At 33.0% G+C, this 17220-nt stretch overlaps 1 pseudogene; it reads right to left on the bottom strand.

The window, feature by feature from the left end:
* Window positions 1-5: 5 nt before the first annotated feature.
* LOC107019502 lies at window positions 6-16128 on the bottom strand (annotated as a pseudogene).
* Window positions 16129-17220: the final 1092 nt, after the last annotated feature.

Raw genomic sequence — 17220 nt, 5'->3', positions numbered from 1 at the left:
TTTACTCACGTATAATAGCTTTTAGCCTCGACAAGAGTTTTCTCCATATCAATTTGGCAAAGGAATAAAGATTTAGATGTAAACCTAGTTAAATGCTGACCCAGATTTATGTATCTCTTGAACAAAAAGACAATAATGTCATAACATTGGTAAAAACATTATGATCGTTGTAGAATCAAACATTAGCAATAACTCTTACTGCCATTTTTGGCAATGAGTTAAGCTCATTGACATAATCCTTCAATTTGGAGACAGTTTGGTTTTGCATATAAATAAAATGTAACACAGAAGTCAATTATTGAACTACCAAAGCTAAGACATGCTACATCTACGATTATTGACTAACCATGGTCTGCATTTCTGTGTAATCTTGCTTCATGGAAGTTGCTTTTTGACGTATAACCTGCAATCACACTACAAATGACACTTAAACAAATAGAAGACTAAGCAATGTCCATGAGAAATTGAATCTTATGATAGGACATGGAAGATTCATATGTATGCTGAAGTCACCTAGACTGTTGTTAAAAAAATTTGAAGAGAAAATAAATCAACCTGGACGACAACTTGAATTAATGGGAACCATTATTTTCTTGCCTTCTTGCTGAACACCCATAATAGATGAATCTACTTCCACATCACCATTATTGATACTAAGAAACTGCAAGAAGCCTATTAGAGACAGGTTTTTAAATATTCACAACATATATAGTTTGTTTATTGATCTAGAAGCTGCAGACACATTATACAACCATAAACATCTGCCTAGACATTATTCTAACAACACAGATCCATAGCAATTCTAAGAATGCCAGTTTTACCTCATCCAACAGCCCTTCATATGTTTACTGTGAACACATTGGAGTGATCATATCCACCTGCACAATACCAGGAAAGTGTTTAAGCAATAGTGATAAATGGATATAAAGGAAACACAAATATTGCTCCACACAACTCAAGACACACTAACCAAAAAAAGTACCTGTAGTATTTCCACAACCATGAAGGTTGAAGAATTACGAATAAAACCAAAGCAGTAGAGAACTTAATTGATCATATGGAAAAGACACATGAAATAAAACTATACCAAGTAGCAAGATTGGACCTGCGGAACTATTATCTCTTTGAATACGAGGCAATTAATTAAAGAGCAGGTTGGAAGAGTATGATAAGATGAACTTCACCTTTCCAGCATAATATGATAAACTAGCATGAACCTTCAACATAATCCAAAAACTATGTCTCATATTCACCAAATAACCCATGAGGTCACACAACAATCTTATGTGTTTTATAACTACATTATATGAAATATAATGGTAGAGGAGACATGGAAGGGCTGAGTGAAAGAAAGAAGGCATGCTACCTCCCAAAAGTATGGCAGTAATTATATCAGGCACACTCATATGCTGTAAAAGAGCAAATTGATATTAATTTCTGACAACGTATGGTGCACACTTTTTATTTTTGTAAGTATGGTTTATTCTAGTGGATTTAAGATTTTGAGTTACCTCAGATGTGTTCACCGATTCTTCCGACTAGATCCGATTTAAAATGTCAGCCACACGAACTGATGCTTTCCCTTTGACCCTCACATCAGGAATAAGTCCAAAGGAAAACTATAATTCGTAATCATCAAAAGTTGTTAGAAAATATTTATGCTTAACCTACATTCCCAAAAAAAAAATTAAGCCTAATTTAATAGTAGTTAGTTCTATCGAGTAAACATAAAAAGCACCCAAGTTTGTGATATGTTTTGCTATGTGCTACAGAGAAGTAGTGTAACCATCAACTAGGTGCTCCTGTCATATAAATGAAACTAGGAATATTGTCCGTGCTTCGCGCGGCACCGTGATTTTCAAATTTGGTTGAATCTTTTTTTTTGTTTTAGTGTATTTAAATATGTGTTAAAAAATGACATTTTCAGTTACACCTATGTAATGCCGAAGAGTAATTGGTTTGTTGTTCTTGAACTTTAATATTTCCATTGCTTGAAGGAGTTATTCACATCTTGGTGAGTAGGGGTAGGTAGCATATAACTTTAAGAACAAAAATGTGGATCGACATATGGCACATAAACAAGACAACTTTTATAGACATGTACATTTATAGTGAGGGAAGTATTTTTTACAATACTTCCCTACCATTAAAGACATCAACACCATATGATATACAAATTAGCCATTGTTGGACATGTAATGTTTTGCAACTAACAAATAGACACTACTTGATCAAACTAATAATATTAAGGTCCCTAGCATAGAAAAAGCCTCTACCTTGCCCTTTTTATGGTATCATCGTCACTCTGTCCGTTGTCGCTATGAATAAGTTTTTTCTCTTCTTAGACTTTCTCGACTAATGTATTCTGTTTGAAATGGAAGCCTCCCATCCATTAGGAATTTCTTTTGAGTATTCTGTGTTTTATCCTCCCTCATAGTCTATTAAATCAGGTGAATTTTTCACTTCTCTTTTCGCTGTATGTAAAAATAATTATTGATTAATTGTCCAGAAGATGAATGATGTACCTATCAAGAGAAAATGTAATAGAAGCATAATAACTCTGTAAAATTTTACCTTTTTGTCTTTGCTTATGGGGTGCTGAATTCTAATTCTTCATAAGCACATAAACATGTGTGACTATATAATTTTCCGACCCCTCATTCAAATTGAAATTGCTCAATTTTTAGTTTGAAGACCAAGTCCATCCCGCATAGACTGCAAATCTGGGACGGTACATCAGTCTCACTTTTGGACTATCGGTTAACCAACTTGTGAGCAAAAGTATCAACAATTGTTTCTTTGCAACCCCATAAAACAGGATCAAAGCAGTCTTCCCACCATTGTCCTTGACCTTAATGTGTATCTTAAATCTGTGTATGCATAAAACATCGTTAGTGTTCCTTTGAATGTAAGTTGTGGCTACAATGCTACTTGTTCGCTTACCTACCATATGTAAAAATGAAGGGGTGTGCGTGCGCGCGCGTGCACACACACACACACACACACACACACACACATACACACACATACACACACACACACACACATACACACACACACACAGAGATATATATTACAGTAGCATTTTGATTCAATGCCTTGCGCTTATGGTGTGAAGGGTTTATTATACTACTTGCCTCTATGTCGGTACTCTAGTTAGATTCTACTAACCGTACAATAGTCATCCGATTTTCAAACATAACTTTTGCAATGGAAATGTTACCTGCATTTGCACTGTCAATAGTATGGACATCAACTGACTTCTTTGAGAACTTATGAGGCAATGATGTGATGTTGTTCATTTTAATATAACATAAATTTTTCTTGTTGCGGTGGTGGTAAAAGTTAGTTCATCTACTATTGAAAAACTAAACTTATTTGTCAGAATGTCCTATTTACGTGACTATTAAAATTTTCCAGTATGTTGACAAGAAATAGTTACCTCTTAATTCTTTAGAGTTGTAGCAGTAACGATCACAATGTATGGTCTGAAGTGGATGGGATATACGTAGGGGTAAAATATTTTCCCTTGATACTCCCACAAAGTTATTCTTGCTTTGATAGTCATGTCCTCACTACAAGAGAATTACATGTTACTTCTTTGGGATGAATGAATTTGAATTTAATGTATAAGAGATAAGAATATTACGAATCGGTAAGAATGTGTATGTCGCATTTCTTCCACTTTCAACTCATACTCTCTAGATCACCGATTCCATATAAGAATCCAACCACATCTACAATTAAGGAGGATAATTATTTATTGTATACATTGGAGACCGTGTGTAACATAAATGACAATGATTTATGTGCCTGATTGGACAATGTGTTGTTGTCCCGGGAGAGAATCATCACTGATTGGATACAATTTGCAGGGATTTAAACAATATCATACTGTAGTTTTTGGATGACAGTTATCCGCAAGAATGATATTTTAAAGTTTGAATGCACAAATATGCATTAACCAGTTATTTCTGAAACTTTGAAGTTTATGATAATGATTTAACAACCTTTGCTCAACTTATCTTGGAACTTGTTAATTTGATTATTCCAGATTTTCGTGTGCATCAAAGTTCCATGTTAGAAGTAAATGTGCAAGAAAGTTTGAAATAAGCAAATTCACAATGTTTTATAAAATGAATATAAATCAAAGTTTGAAATATGTAAATTCATAATTCTGTATAAAATGAATATGAATGATGCAGTACCTTTTCAAAAGTGGAGTAAATATTGGTTGTTTCCAATTGTTAAAAGGTATCGTTCCGCATATAAGTTGTGTCGCTTTTGAGACAGTGAGATTGTTGGGGCCGAAAAATTTCCAGAGGGTTTGTGTTTTTTGGGTTGAAGTGTTGTTTAATGTAGGAGTTCTTAAAGGGAAGGGTATTCTTGGAAATACATTAAATAAAAAGTTTTTTTTTAATTAATGGTGGCGCCATGTAGGCGTCACTAAGGTTTTTCTTTATATATATATGACTATTTTTACATATGCTAATCTTTAAAAATGGTAAAATAATTTTTTTTTTATCAAACTGTGAAAAACAAACGTACTTTATAAGAAACATCAAGTTCAAAGGATAATACATCCTCATCCACCGGAATAAGATAAAGGGGATACTCGCCGAAAGTTAACAAGTTATGAATTATATCTTCCTCGAGTATCTGTCACGATTGCATACAATTGTTAATAAGAAATGCATACCAGACTAAATCCATAAGAAGTTTATCTTGGATGTTAACAAAAAGGCCAACCTTCTCACATACAACTGCTCGATGAGGGAGAAATAAAAAGTTACTCCCTTTGAATCCTTTTAGAAATATCATTATGGGTGTCTGAGCAAATGAACTTCATCAAGTAAAGCGAGTATCGAACTAGATGGACTACTTTTGTGCAATCAGTTTGAAATGGTTCCACATTAAGATACCGTAATTCAGCCCCATGCACTTGTTTAGAGGTGTGAAAAACACCGAAAAGAAAAAATTGTGAAAAAGAAGCTTGTTCATGGAATCACCATGTTTTAAACCTAATATCGCAGAAAATCATTGAACTCTTTTCCTTAGTGAAGTGTAGAATTTTACAATTCGTACAACGCTCTTTCGCTAGCTTCAATTCATCGTCGTAATTATAACCCAAAACACAAAGGGCAATGCTGCTGCGCTTTAGATTCTGCTATGTGCAGGATATGGAAAGGAACGACTAAAGTCGTCCTGCATTTACCCAAGAGGTTATTTCCCACATATGCAAATAATAAAAATAAAGGAGATATATCTCCACTCGTCTAGGCTTTGGTAAGGCAAAGATACCAGATATATGTGGTAGTGAGAGAGAATATGTACCCGTGGATTAGTTGAGGCATGCAAGTTGACAAGGACTATAAAAATCAATTAAATGAATATATTTTAACTCAATAAACTAGGAACACTATTGGAATTCTTTTTTTTTCAACAATCAATATTTGACAACGCATAAATTATGATTTGATCTAACCCCCATTGTTCTAGAGACAGACAGAGTACTAAAATTTCAAAAAAGTACAACTAAGCATTGTACTGATTTTGCAAAATGTGTTGATTTTGAGGTGTTCTCCAACAACAAAAGAAGTTCCCTTTTTTTAAAAAGAAAAGATTTCGTTACACAATTTTCAAAAACCAAAAAACAATGGAAATATTTAACCCAACAGAAATTTAAAATAACCCCAAAAAATGAAGTACGAAAACTCAAAAATTTCAACTCAAACTCAGTAAAGTAAATAATTCATTATAAAATCAAGAGATAGAATTACCTTGAGGAGTGAGCTCTGTACAATAAGCGAGAGTGAACCTCCAAGCTTAAGATCAATCACCAAACACTTTTTATCTAGAATATGCAACTCCAACTAAATATTCAATTAACATTTCAACATTTCCATTTAAATTTACAAAAAAAAACAGCAGAAAAGAGGAATGAAACTCACGTTCTTCAAAATCGTAATGAGCTTTTTGTGCAATTGATCTCTGTAAAGTCAATTTTGAGAGAAAAGGATCAAATTGGAGACAAAATTGTGCATATACATTGATGTACATTATTATTATGCATATGTAATTGTACCTTAAAGATTTCAGATTTATTGGAGCATTATCCAAATTTGGAACTTGGGGGCATTTTCAATTGACATCTCGAGTTTTTGTTATTCAATGATTTGAATTCTTCTTCTTTAGTAGGGACTTAATGTAAATATAGTGCAAGTTTAATATGGGCCTTTTGGACCTTCAAATGGTCTTTATACAATACCCAGTAAGATTCACAGTTTACTTTTTCTACCCGACATTGTTATACTACAATAACAACAAAAAAGCTAACTCTAAAAACCCGTCCTCAATTCGAATAGCAAGTTATAACTCGCGTGCATACTTGAGATATATAGGACCAAACTCTTACTGGTAATTGAATTCCTTGATGGAGTGTCCTTGTTGTTGTCAAATTGAGTCTAACTCCAACTACCTTAAAATAATAAAATAGAGATATTGTTTTTGATAGACTCCCAACTCAAGATAATTATATATGTATAAAATATACTAGATGGGCACGGCCCGTGTTGAAATTTTATATTGGGAAAATAAACAATGTCTTACACAAAAAATACTTTACTTACAAACATAAACCCTTCATTACTGAAAATAGTCATTCAACCCTTCTTATTTCTCCAAAAAAATGAGCAGGCAACAACATACTTAATTCTCTTATTCTTGATGGTTATGATGTTGTACACTTAATAAACATTTATCAATAGGAAGAATAGAAACGAGGCTTTGATTTTGTTGACTAACTTCATTCACATTAGATTATTTGTTGTTTCTCATTCATTTGAAAAGTTTTAAAGTAGCAAGTGTCATCATCTTCTACAAATATAAACCTATATTTTGCTGCCAATGCAACAATAGTATATCGCTCTTGCACTTTCTCTTTTTATTTTCATTATTCACTATACATCTCTCTTATAGTTGCATCTCAAGAAGTAGCTTATTGCAATTCTTCACCTTATCACATCTAACAAAAAATGTTTACTTTTTGCTAAGACTTAACAGAAGGGATGAAATCCAATATGCTCTTAGAAATAAATAGAATGAAGAAGGAAAAAAGAATTGAAAGAAACTATTCTTGAACTCAATATGTGAAGTACTTATTATGCTATTAGTAGAAACATTACCATTGACTTCTTACTTTTAAACCTACTGCAAATAACTCATAAAATTTTTAGTTATATATATGACTTGAAAACAAAAGTCAAATCTTGTGGAATGAATATTACATTCAAAAACTGAGGTGAAATCTTCTCATCTTTCTTTTTTGATTGATGAGAATAAATCAATTGATATATTAACAAAATGTACATGAGGGGAATGTATAACAACCAAACTATCTAATGTTAAAAGTTACCAAAAGGCAAACTAATTTGGGTTATAATATCAACGACTTGATGTCCCTACGTCAATTGGTTATGGTTATCCTATACCTCTTTTTCTTTTCACGTGATTTTATTTAATATACCTGAATTTGTTGCATTATAAAGTGTATTTTAAGAAGTGAACATCCTTCGTAGTAGTAGGATCCGAGGAAAGAATTAAGAATGTTATGTATTACAATCAACTACAGTGGATTCATACCTGTAAGTTGAAAGCAGAAGAATAAACAAAAGATTACCTATTATTCATGAGTCCTTTAAACTTTAGAGACAATCTTATCTAATTGATTAATATGATAAACTGCAAAATGCTAAAATTTACCAATCTAATCATCATCCACTGGAGTAGGAATATCTAGTTTCATCATAGTCATGTTAGTTTCTTATATTGATTCTGATGAAGCCTCATTTGTAAGAACCCATATATGTTGCTTATACCATTATGTGATCTCTTACGTCCTTCAAAAACGCAGTCTGACATAAATTCTTGGTTATAAACATGACATTTTTAATAATTATATAGTACTATATTTGAACTGCATTACCTCACTTTATTTTGAATACTAATCCTTATTTTCAAAAAAAACAAAATCTTCTTCTACACTTTCTATTGTCTTTTTTCTTTTGGATCCCTCATTAGTAAAAATAAGATGCACAAGAGAATATATTTATAAGAAGATTAAGAAAAAAATTGTTATTTAGTAGATGAACAGCCCCCACGTGTGGTAGGACATGATATAGGAACCAAATAGTAGAAGAAAAAATTTAGATGTCAAAAATGAAAGTAGGTATAGTGTAACACAATCCTATCCCATCAACAAATAGTCACAACCAAACTTTGATTATTAGAAGAGAAAACATAATTTGGTTGTAACAGAATTTCAAGATTCACATAATTGTAATATATTTTTAAGATTCTCTTGAGCTTTTCTTCAAAATGTCAATAGACCAGGCCAATCTCTTAGGTACTGTCGAATCACTGTTCATATGGGTTGCAAGCTTTTTAAAAATATAATGAAGAACTGAAATCAATGACCAATCTTACCAAAACCCTTAAGACCACAATATATATTGATGATGTTGGATCCTCTAAGGTAACAGTTTTTGTGTTTAAGAACACAAAAGATATTGACCTAGCCACATTACAGTAGAATAATCTTGAATATCTCGAAATTCCGGATCACCAAAAAAGATGGTGGACTATAGTACATGACAATTGGGAAAATAGGACTTTTCCTTCTCTGGGGCCTGTTCAACCTTTAAAATGGGTCGTTTTGCCATGGTGACCAACCGGCTCTGTAGATAAGGTCGCTCAACGCTACTCACAAAAACTTTGTACTGAATACGAGGATACCTTTTCACTTGTGGCAATGTTAGAATCTATTCGAATTCTACTCTCTTATGACTCATTCAAGAATTTTACACTATTTCAAATGGATGTGAAAAGTGTGTTTTTAAACGATTTTATAAAAGAAAAAATTTTCGTCAAATAACCCCCAATTTAAAAAATCCTTCTTAAATTGATTTTGTCTACGAACGTTCCAAGGCTCTTTGCAGACTAAAATAAGTTCCAAAAGCTTGGTATGAAAGATTGAGTTCGTTTTTACTGAAAAATAATGACCAAAGGGGGAAAATTTACACAAATATCTTCATTCAATGATCTGGTTTATACATTCTTATAGTTCAAATATATGATGATTATATTATTTTTTGAAGTTCTAATCCTTCTTTACGCGAGAATTTTGCAAATCTAATGAAAGGAAGGAGAATTCGAAATGTGTCTTCTAGGAGAAGTCACATTCAATCTCCTATTTCTAATTAACCATTAAACAAATGGAACATTCATTAGTCAAGCAAAGAGCACCAAGGAATTTATTAAGAAGTTTGGACTCAAAAAGGGTAAAGCATTTTGTACCCCAATGAGTTAGTCCATGTGTCTTGAAATTGATGCATCTGGAAAACACGTGGATAAAAAGATGCATAGAAACATAGTTGGCTCATTACTATAAATTGCTGCCAGTCGACCCGATATAATGTATAGTATATGCAAGTGTGCACGATTTCAAGCTTCTCCGAAGGAATCACATCTCATGATAGAAAAACGAATCATTAACTACCTCATTGGAACCATGGAGCCAGGACTATGGTATCCTAATTCTACTCATTTTGATTAAATTGGTTATTCAAATGCTGACTTTGCAGGTGACAAAAACGACCAAAAAAACACTAGTGGAACATCCCAAATCTTTGGACATTCTCTAGTCTCATGGCATAGATAGAAACAAGTTTCGGTTGCCTTATCCACCACGGAATGCAAATAGTTAGTGGTTGGAAGTTATGGTACTCAAATTTTATGAATGATGCATCAATTACTTGATTATGATCTTTCCTATGAAACTGTACCGATTATCTATGATAATGCTTCCGTCTTTCAAAATATATTGTGCATCATTCTAGGGTTCAACATATCCACATAAATCATCATTTTATTCGTGATTATGTTGAAAATTGTGATTTTTCACTCGAATTTGTAGACTCTAAAAATCAATTAGCTGATATTTTTACTAAAGCTCTTCTTGAGGAAAGGTTTTGCTTTCTCAGAGATCGCCTTGGCATTAAATGTGTTGACTAATCCACTATACTTTACTGTTTATTTATTTTTATTTGTTATTCAATCAATGTGTTTTCTCGTTTTTTTGTTCTGTAATTATGACCCGCCGCTGCCTCTTCCGCTTCCTCCTCTTCCTATAAAATCCCCTTCCCTTTCCCTTTCTCATTTGATCCCCTTTCTTTTCTCTCATCTTTTTTCTTTTTATTTATTCTTTCCTCTCTCTCTTCTACTCTTCATCTCACCATGACAAATACTTGCTTTGAGTTCCTTCGAAGTAGACACCATCTCTATCTCTCTCTCTTCTGATTCTCCGCAGTATCCATGGATGATTAGTCTGAGTCCTCAAAGAAATGAGATTCTACTACTAATCAAAAAGCATCAAAGAAGTCTTCTCTCTGTGTTAAGGTATCTATCTCCAACGCAGACATGCAACGATTCTGGGGTATCGAATAGAAGTAGATGTATGATCGCTTCAAAACTCGCCCTATTATTCCCGATGTAGTTTTAGATCTTTGTCAATTAAAGGACTCTCACTTCCCGGTAAGCTTCTATCTCAAATCTCATAAACTGTCTCTTTTTTTTACTTTGTGTGGTCTTGAGCTTTTTAACGAGGCGGTTCACCTGCTTTATGCGAATCTCTCCATCTCACCTAAGAGTGGTGAGTAACAATTGTTTATGCTGGTTAAGAACTTCATCATCAATGAAAAGTTATTCGAAGATGTGTTTAGTACTATGTTCTTTCGGTTAATTCTGTACATGAACAGAACATGACCTAATGACTTTGAAATTTCTCTTAAAGGTGCAAAGAGAGTCGTGGCTTAACCCGACTATGACATTTCTTACTTTGGGCCCTTATCGCTATGTGTTGAGTATCGTATTCTCGCACATAGACTCAACTCTTATTCCCAGAAGATCTCTTAGAGTAATATCTCTACTCGTAATGTATTTGTTCCCTAGTTCCCCTTAAAAAATAGTGCATCAACTGGGCTGAATGGTACAAGGCGTACATTTGGGGATGTTTTGAAGACTTGAATTCATCGGTATGGCTGCCCTCTGGCTTGCTCATCTCGAGGATTATTGTGGACCATCTTTTGGATATTTCTTTGTTTACACCCTCTCTTATAAATGCAACTTAATGATTTTCATACTTTTTCTAGTATGGGGTATGAGCAAGTTGATGTAAAGTGGGCTAAAAAGGACTTAATCAAAGTTCGAGCAGACTCTCCCAAACCCTTAAAAATATCGGCGGATTGTGCCGTTCCTTTATTGCAGGCAATGAAGATGTCAAAACTAGACTCTGAGTTGTAGAACGATACTTGGAGACCCTTCATGATGCTGTGGAAAAGGTATTTCGTTCACAGAAAGACTCTAGCCCTTATGTCGGTAAGTTGCGGATCGCCATGACAATGATCAAGCCTGAAGGTATCTCAACGGTAAATCGCTCAATCAAACAAGTTGACTCTCTCAAAAGAGGAGTCAACTCCTCCAACAATGAGCTTGGTGTTACAGTTTAGACCTCCTACTCCAGTCTTTCGCAAAATGTGGAACGTTCTTACAACACCTTCTATGAGAAAGTGATTAACTCCCTCAAGTACTTTTGAGGTGGTCATTAACTCTATTGGCTGACCATTACTTTTTGCACTAACTTCCAATAGGGGCATGTACCTCTATATCTCTTGGACTACTGTTTTTTTTGTCTCTCTGAATCTTAGACTACTCTATTATCTGTTTTCTTTTCTTTAATCTTGTATGCTTTTCGCTATTCTTTTATATTATTACAAAGCGGGGGGGGGGGAATAAATCTATGTTTCTTGCTCCTCTGTGAGATAGAGGGAGATAAGATAGGGAGAGTTACATGCATCGATGAACTAAGACATGAAACCTCAGGAAAGTCCAACTAACTTTAAGTAAAATTGACTATCAAGATTATTATTGATATTGTGATCAATCTTGTAATTATCAAAAAGGGGGATATTTGTAACTTCATAGAGATAGGTCACAAATTCAAAAAGGAAATCATCAATGCAAATGACTTCAAGAATGAAAAGAATATTGGCTTGAAGTTGCAAAAAAGCATTGGAAAGGCAAGCCTCAAATATAAAGGACAAAAGAAGGAAAGGAATATATGGTTAATCGACACATGGAGAAAGTTTAAATGAAGCACAATACTCACACTCTTGACAGAGATCACAACCAAATCATCGAGAAAGGAAAAGCCATAAATTAAGCCACAAGATAAGAAGTATGTCGATCATACAAGGAAATGATCACACCATCAAAAGGAAAGAAAAAGATGCGATTTACTTCATGGATACAGATCAACTGAATCGCCTCAATTAAGGACCCCCTAAATTGATACTTGTTTGAGATAAATCCCTTGGGTTTTTCCTACAAGAGCACAGATCATCTCTACATAAACCGACCCAGTTTTTTAATGTGAAATACGCAACTTCACTTGAGCTTGGCAAAAAGTTTTATTTTGTCTTATTAAATCTTTGTAGGCACGTGAGTGATAAAATTTAAAAGAAAAGAGAGAAAAATAATTTGAGTGTAGGTATAAAAGTTGAGGCAGTGTCAAGGTAGAAATCGGATTTGCATATCAAGACAGGATAAAGTTCCAAATTTCTGTAACTTTAGGATCTCTTCAAATCACTTAAAGAAAACCCTTGAAACCCAAGGGGGCTTGACTAACCAACGCATTGATAATCCGAACAAGGATAAAACCTTTTGTGTGAATTATTACAGACACTTTCTATTATTGTTTATCTTCCTACTAACTTGCATGTTAGTCAACTATCGATTACTGGTAGTTTACTAAGTGAATTTTAAATTTACCAGCCCCCTGATTATCACAATAAATTTAAAAAGAAATAAGGGTTTTAAGTAGATTGAAATCCTAGTTTTGTGGGTGATTCCTCTTACACAAGGATAACTCGACTTTCATTAAGAGTGAGCTCTTAATTATATCTTTTTTTTCCAAAGATAGATATACATGTATATGAACCATACATATGAATGTGGGTTCGCCTCTAATTACAAAATAAAGTTACTTTATGAGTGAAAATCATTAGTGCAAGTTTCAAGCTCTGATACGGAATGTAAAAGCATAAACATTTATGCTAATAAAGAAATTAATATACATGCGTACCAGGATATTCAATGAATTTATCTGTGAAAAAAAACGAAATCAATCTCCCTTTTCCCTATCATACGCTACATTAACTTTCGTGATTTAATCGAGTGGAGGTATTAATCCTAATGATCATAAAATGACCAATTTATAGGATTCCACTGAAAATGTTATTAATTTTGTTTCACTACATATAATCTAATGAAATGATGAACATTTAATTATTTTAAAAATGAAAATTATATGGTAAAACTAATTTATGATATGTAATTATCATATTAGTAGTGAATGCTAGAATAATTACTATTTATAGAGTATCTTTTAATTTCATAGAAATATAGTAAATACGCACAACTATCTACAATTTAGTTGTAACATTAGGCATTTCTAGGCTAATCTTAATTTGCTCAGATAAATCCCGACACATTCAAAAAAAGGAAAAATATTTGGTAGTTTTTTATTAGCTTTTCATGTATAAGTGTATTTGTTTCATTGAATTTTCATCTATTTTAATCTTAGTATTGTTACATACGGTAATTGAGGGAATTAGATGAATTTTAGTGCATCATATTGTGTCAAGATAACAAACGGTTCGAGATCCAATTCAAACTAAATTTAATTGAATCAATATTAATTGAGCCATAACGGGGATAATGAGTCAAGACCCAACTCAACTCAATTTTTTTCTAAGTTTAATTATTTTATTTGTTCTTTTAAAATATTTTAGTACACAATAACAATACTGATAAAAATATTTTATTAATATATATATAAAGAATTAATACTACTACAAAACCTCCAACTTTTTCATGGTCATCTAAAAAATGGTAATTAAACATGTGAATAGTAAACACCTTACAATGTACAGAGGCATTTATGTTGAGGAATTTGAAATTTATATATAAACACTAAAAAACTTTAATGTATATCAAATAAATATTTTTGAAGAAAATTCAAATGAATATACCTTCGCCCCTTCTACATTTGCCCTTACATAAAAGTGACTAAAATGTGGGAACTTTGTATCTATAATACTAAACAAATGATATTTCTTGGTATTTTCAGATCTCTTATATATAAAAAATGTCTATTTGTTATAAAAAAAATAAAAGTCATAAAATCAGATGATTGAATTTTTAACTCACCTGTCACGCCCAAGGCCTGCACCTTTGGAGGGACTGGCACTCGATGACCATTGATGGTCTCGAGTGAACCGTTGGACTGACTTACATAACTCAGCGGAAGACTAAACTCAACTCAATTAAGAAATAGAGCATGGTTAAAAGTAGTACTTAATATGATATTCTGGCCAAAATGGCACTTAAGTCTCAACACTTGAACATATGAAATGACAAAGTACATGAGACTCCAAAACTGAACTACTAAGTGTATATGAACCCTCTAATTTGACTAATATGGATGTTGGGACAAACCCCACAACATCCTAATGAACAAAACTAGAAAAGCAATTAAAAGGATGTCCTCTAAAATGCAAGGGGCTCACCACTAACTCTGGAACTCAAACTGGATCAACGAAGCGTTGCATGTTGATCCTTGTTACTCTGTCTTCATCATTAGACGATGCACGCAAATTGGCATAAATACATTTAATGTGCGAGTGTGCGAGTTGGAATGCTAAACACAACTATAAAAGCTTGAAATGGATTAAGGATGAACTTACCTTGGCTCTGCTTGACTCATAAGAAAACAACTCAATATAAAGCAATAAGAACATACATACATATATATATATATATATATATATATATATATATATATATATATANATATATATATATATATATATATATATATATATATATATATATATATAACACCTAGTTTAGTAAAGATAAAACAATAATAAACTCAACTTTACTTATATATGAAAATAATATAATTTTCTGTGGGAGTTTCTCTAATTAATAACCATCACTTGAGCCTACGTGATGATACAAAATTTTACCTCACGGTTTCGAGGACCATCCTCCACCTTACCATCGGTATAGGACATTACATAACTTAGTGGATCCACTAGCTTAACTAACCTGATCATCTAGAAAGTATGACCTGTTAATACCCACAATGGCTACATGGTTTAATGGACACTTGAGTTAATATGAACTCTAATCCCCACATCGGTGCTCAATCCTACTCCCTAAATATACTTTAGCTCATGCTTTTAACATAACTTCCTTCCTTTGGGTTGAGATAATTTTCTCAACCCTTTTTAGCCTTAAAAATCCCTCTTGGAATTAGTGTTCCCCTTTTCTTACTCAAAACTATTTTGGAACTCTTAGTTTCCTTGTAACTTAAATGTGAAAACATTCATAAACCTATCGGAAATATTGTGTTCCCTTATAACTTTTTGAGAGATGAACTCAACTCTTACTCCTTACTTCACTTGAACTTAACTCTTAGGGAATACTTAGTTCCCTTATCTCTTTTTGAAAATTTAACTAAACTTTTTACTCTTTGTTCAACTTGTAACTTGAGACTTAAAACAAAGTTAAAGTGATTGTTTAAGACATTTTGAATACTCTAAGAACTTGCCTTTACTTACTTCTTAATTTTTAAACGTGACTCTTAACTTCTTTGACCTTGATCTTAGCTTCCCTTGAATTTGATTATGGATCAAGGATCATGATCACATGTTTATGGATGATTTAATGACATTTGGATGTACTTTAGAGTGTTGAAATCAAATATGAATGATAGGTACATCACTTAGGAACTAGTTCGAAAAGATAGGGAAAGAACGAGGTCTCTAGGTGATCTTGGCGCTCTGAGAGGCGCGGAGCGCAATAGCCTGTCCAACAGACTCTATTCTGAGGTGCTATAGCTGGTGCGGTACACCAGGACCTGTCGTACAGAGCCTGCCCTGAGGGTCTCTGATAAGCGCGCTCCCCAGGGGTTGTCAGAGGGAACCTCCGACTTTTCTTCACCATGTTTCATCTCTAAACCTCCTAAACTTCCATGGATCCCACCACAAACACTTAGGAAAACTAAATACCTCATTACCCAATATATTAGACCCAAAAACAATCTAGAAAGATGAATCAAATCTACTAGAGATAAATTACAATTTAACCAACAAGAAATTCATATTTTTTCGTCAAGAAGTTCCATGTTTATCATTCAATAAACTCTAACTTGTTGAATTGATTCAAATTGGGGTGCGGGTGAAACGACCATATATAGATTGGTCTGAAATACCTTAAAGGGATCACCTCCGATGAAATCCGCAACGATTCTTGGCGTTCTTTCTTCTCTTTATCCTTTCTCCTCTTCTCTTCTCTTTTCTCCCAAGCTCTAAGCGTGTTCAATATTCTAAAAACTGACTTAAGGCTTAAATATTCCCTTGATAAACGCTTAAAACAAATTAGGAAATTTTAGGGTGAAAATATTACTTTACCCTTACTAAAATTCGTATTGGATTCTCCTCAATCCAACAACCTGACATCCATAAGGCATATCTCACTCGTACAATATAAAAATTTCTCGAACTCCGGGGCATTAGAAAGATCTTAGCATGGGATTTCCAACCGTATAAATATCTCACATCAGTTTCTCCTGAGATGAAAGTTATGGCCGTCTAATAAATGGCCAAAAACTCACTTTTAAAATTTTGAAATTTTCCACATTTCTCTATTTATTTCCAAAAACAATTATTCCTTGATTTCTTAGATTATTATTAGTTATTTCAATTTCCTAGATGTTACATGACCTATACAATCAAATTTAACAATTTTGAAGTATTAAATGTCACATGCAAAAAATAATTAACTGGACAGAATTAAACAAGTCAAAGTAAATTATCAGTAATTAAATATATCTGCCAATTTCTCTAATTAAATAATCACATTTTTTACTCTCTTTTTCCCTTAAGTTATGTAATATTTACTTTTTTAGGTTATTTCGAAAAGAAAGTCTTTTTATAGTCCTATATTAACTGTTCACTCTATTATAGATAATTCTTCCAATCATTTTGATCTCATTGATCCTTAAAATTATTCCTTTTTTATTTTGTAAATTAATCA

The sequence above is a fragment of the Solanum pennellii genome, chromosome 1 (assembly GCF_001406875.1).
Source record: "Solanum pennellii chromosome 1, SPENNV200".
NCBI classification, from domain to species: Eukaryota; Viridiplantae; Streptophyta; class Magnoliopsida; order Solanales; family Solanaceae; genus Solanum; species Solanum pennellii.
Note: the sequence above shows the minus strand (reverse complement) of the source record. Positions and strands in the feature narration are given on the sequence as shown.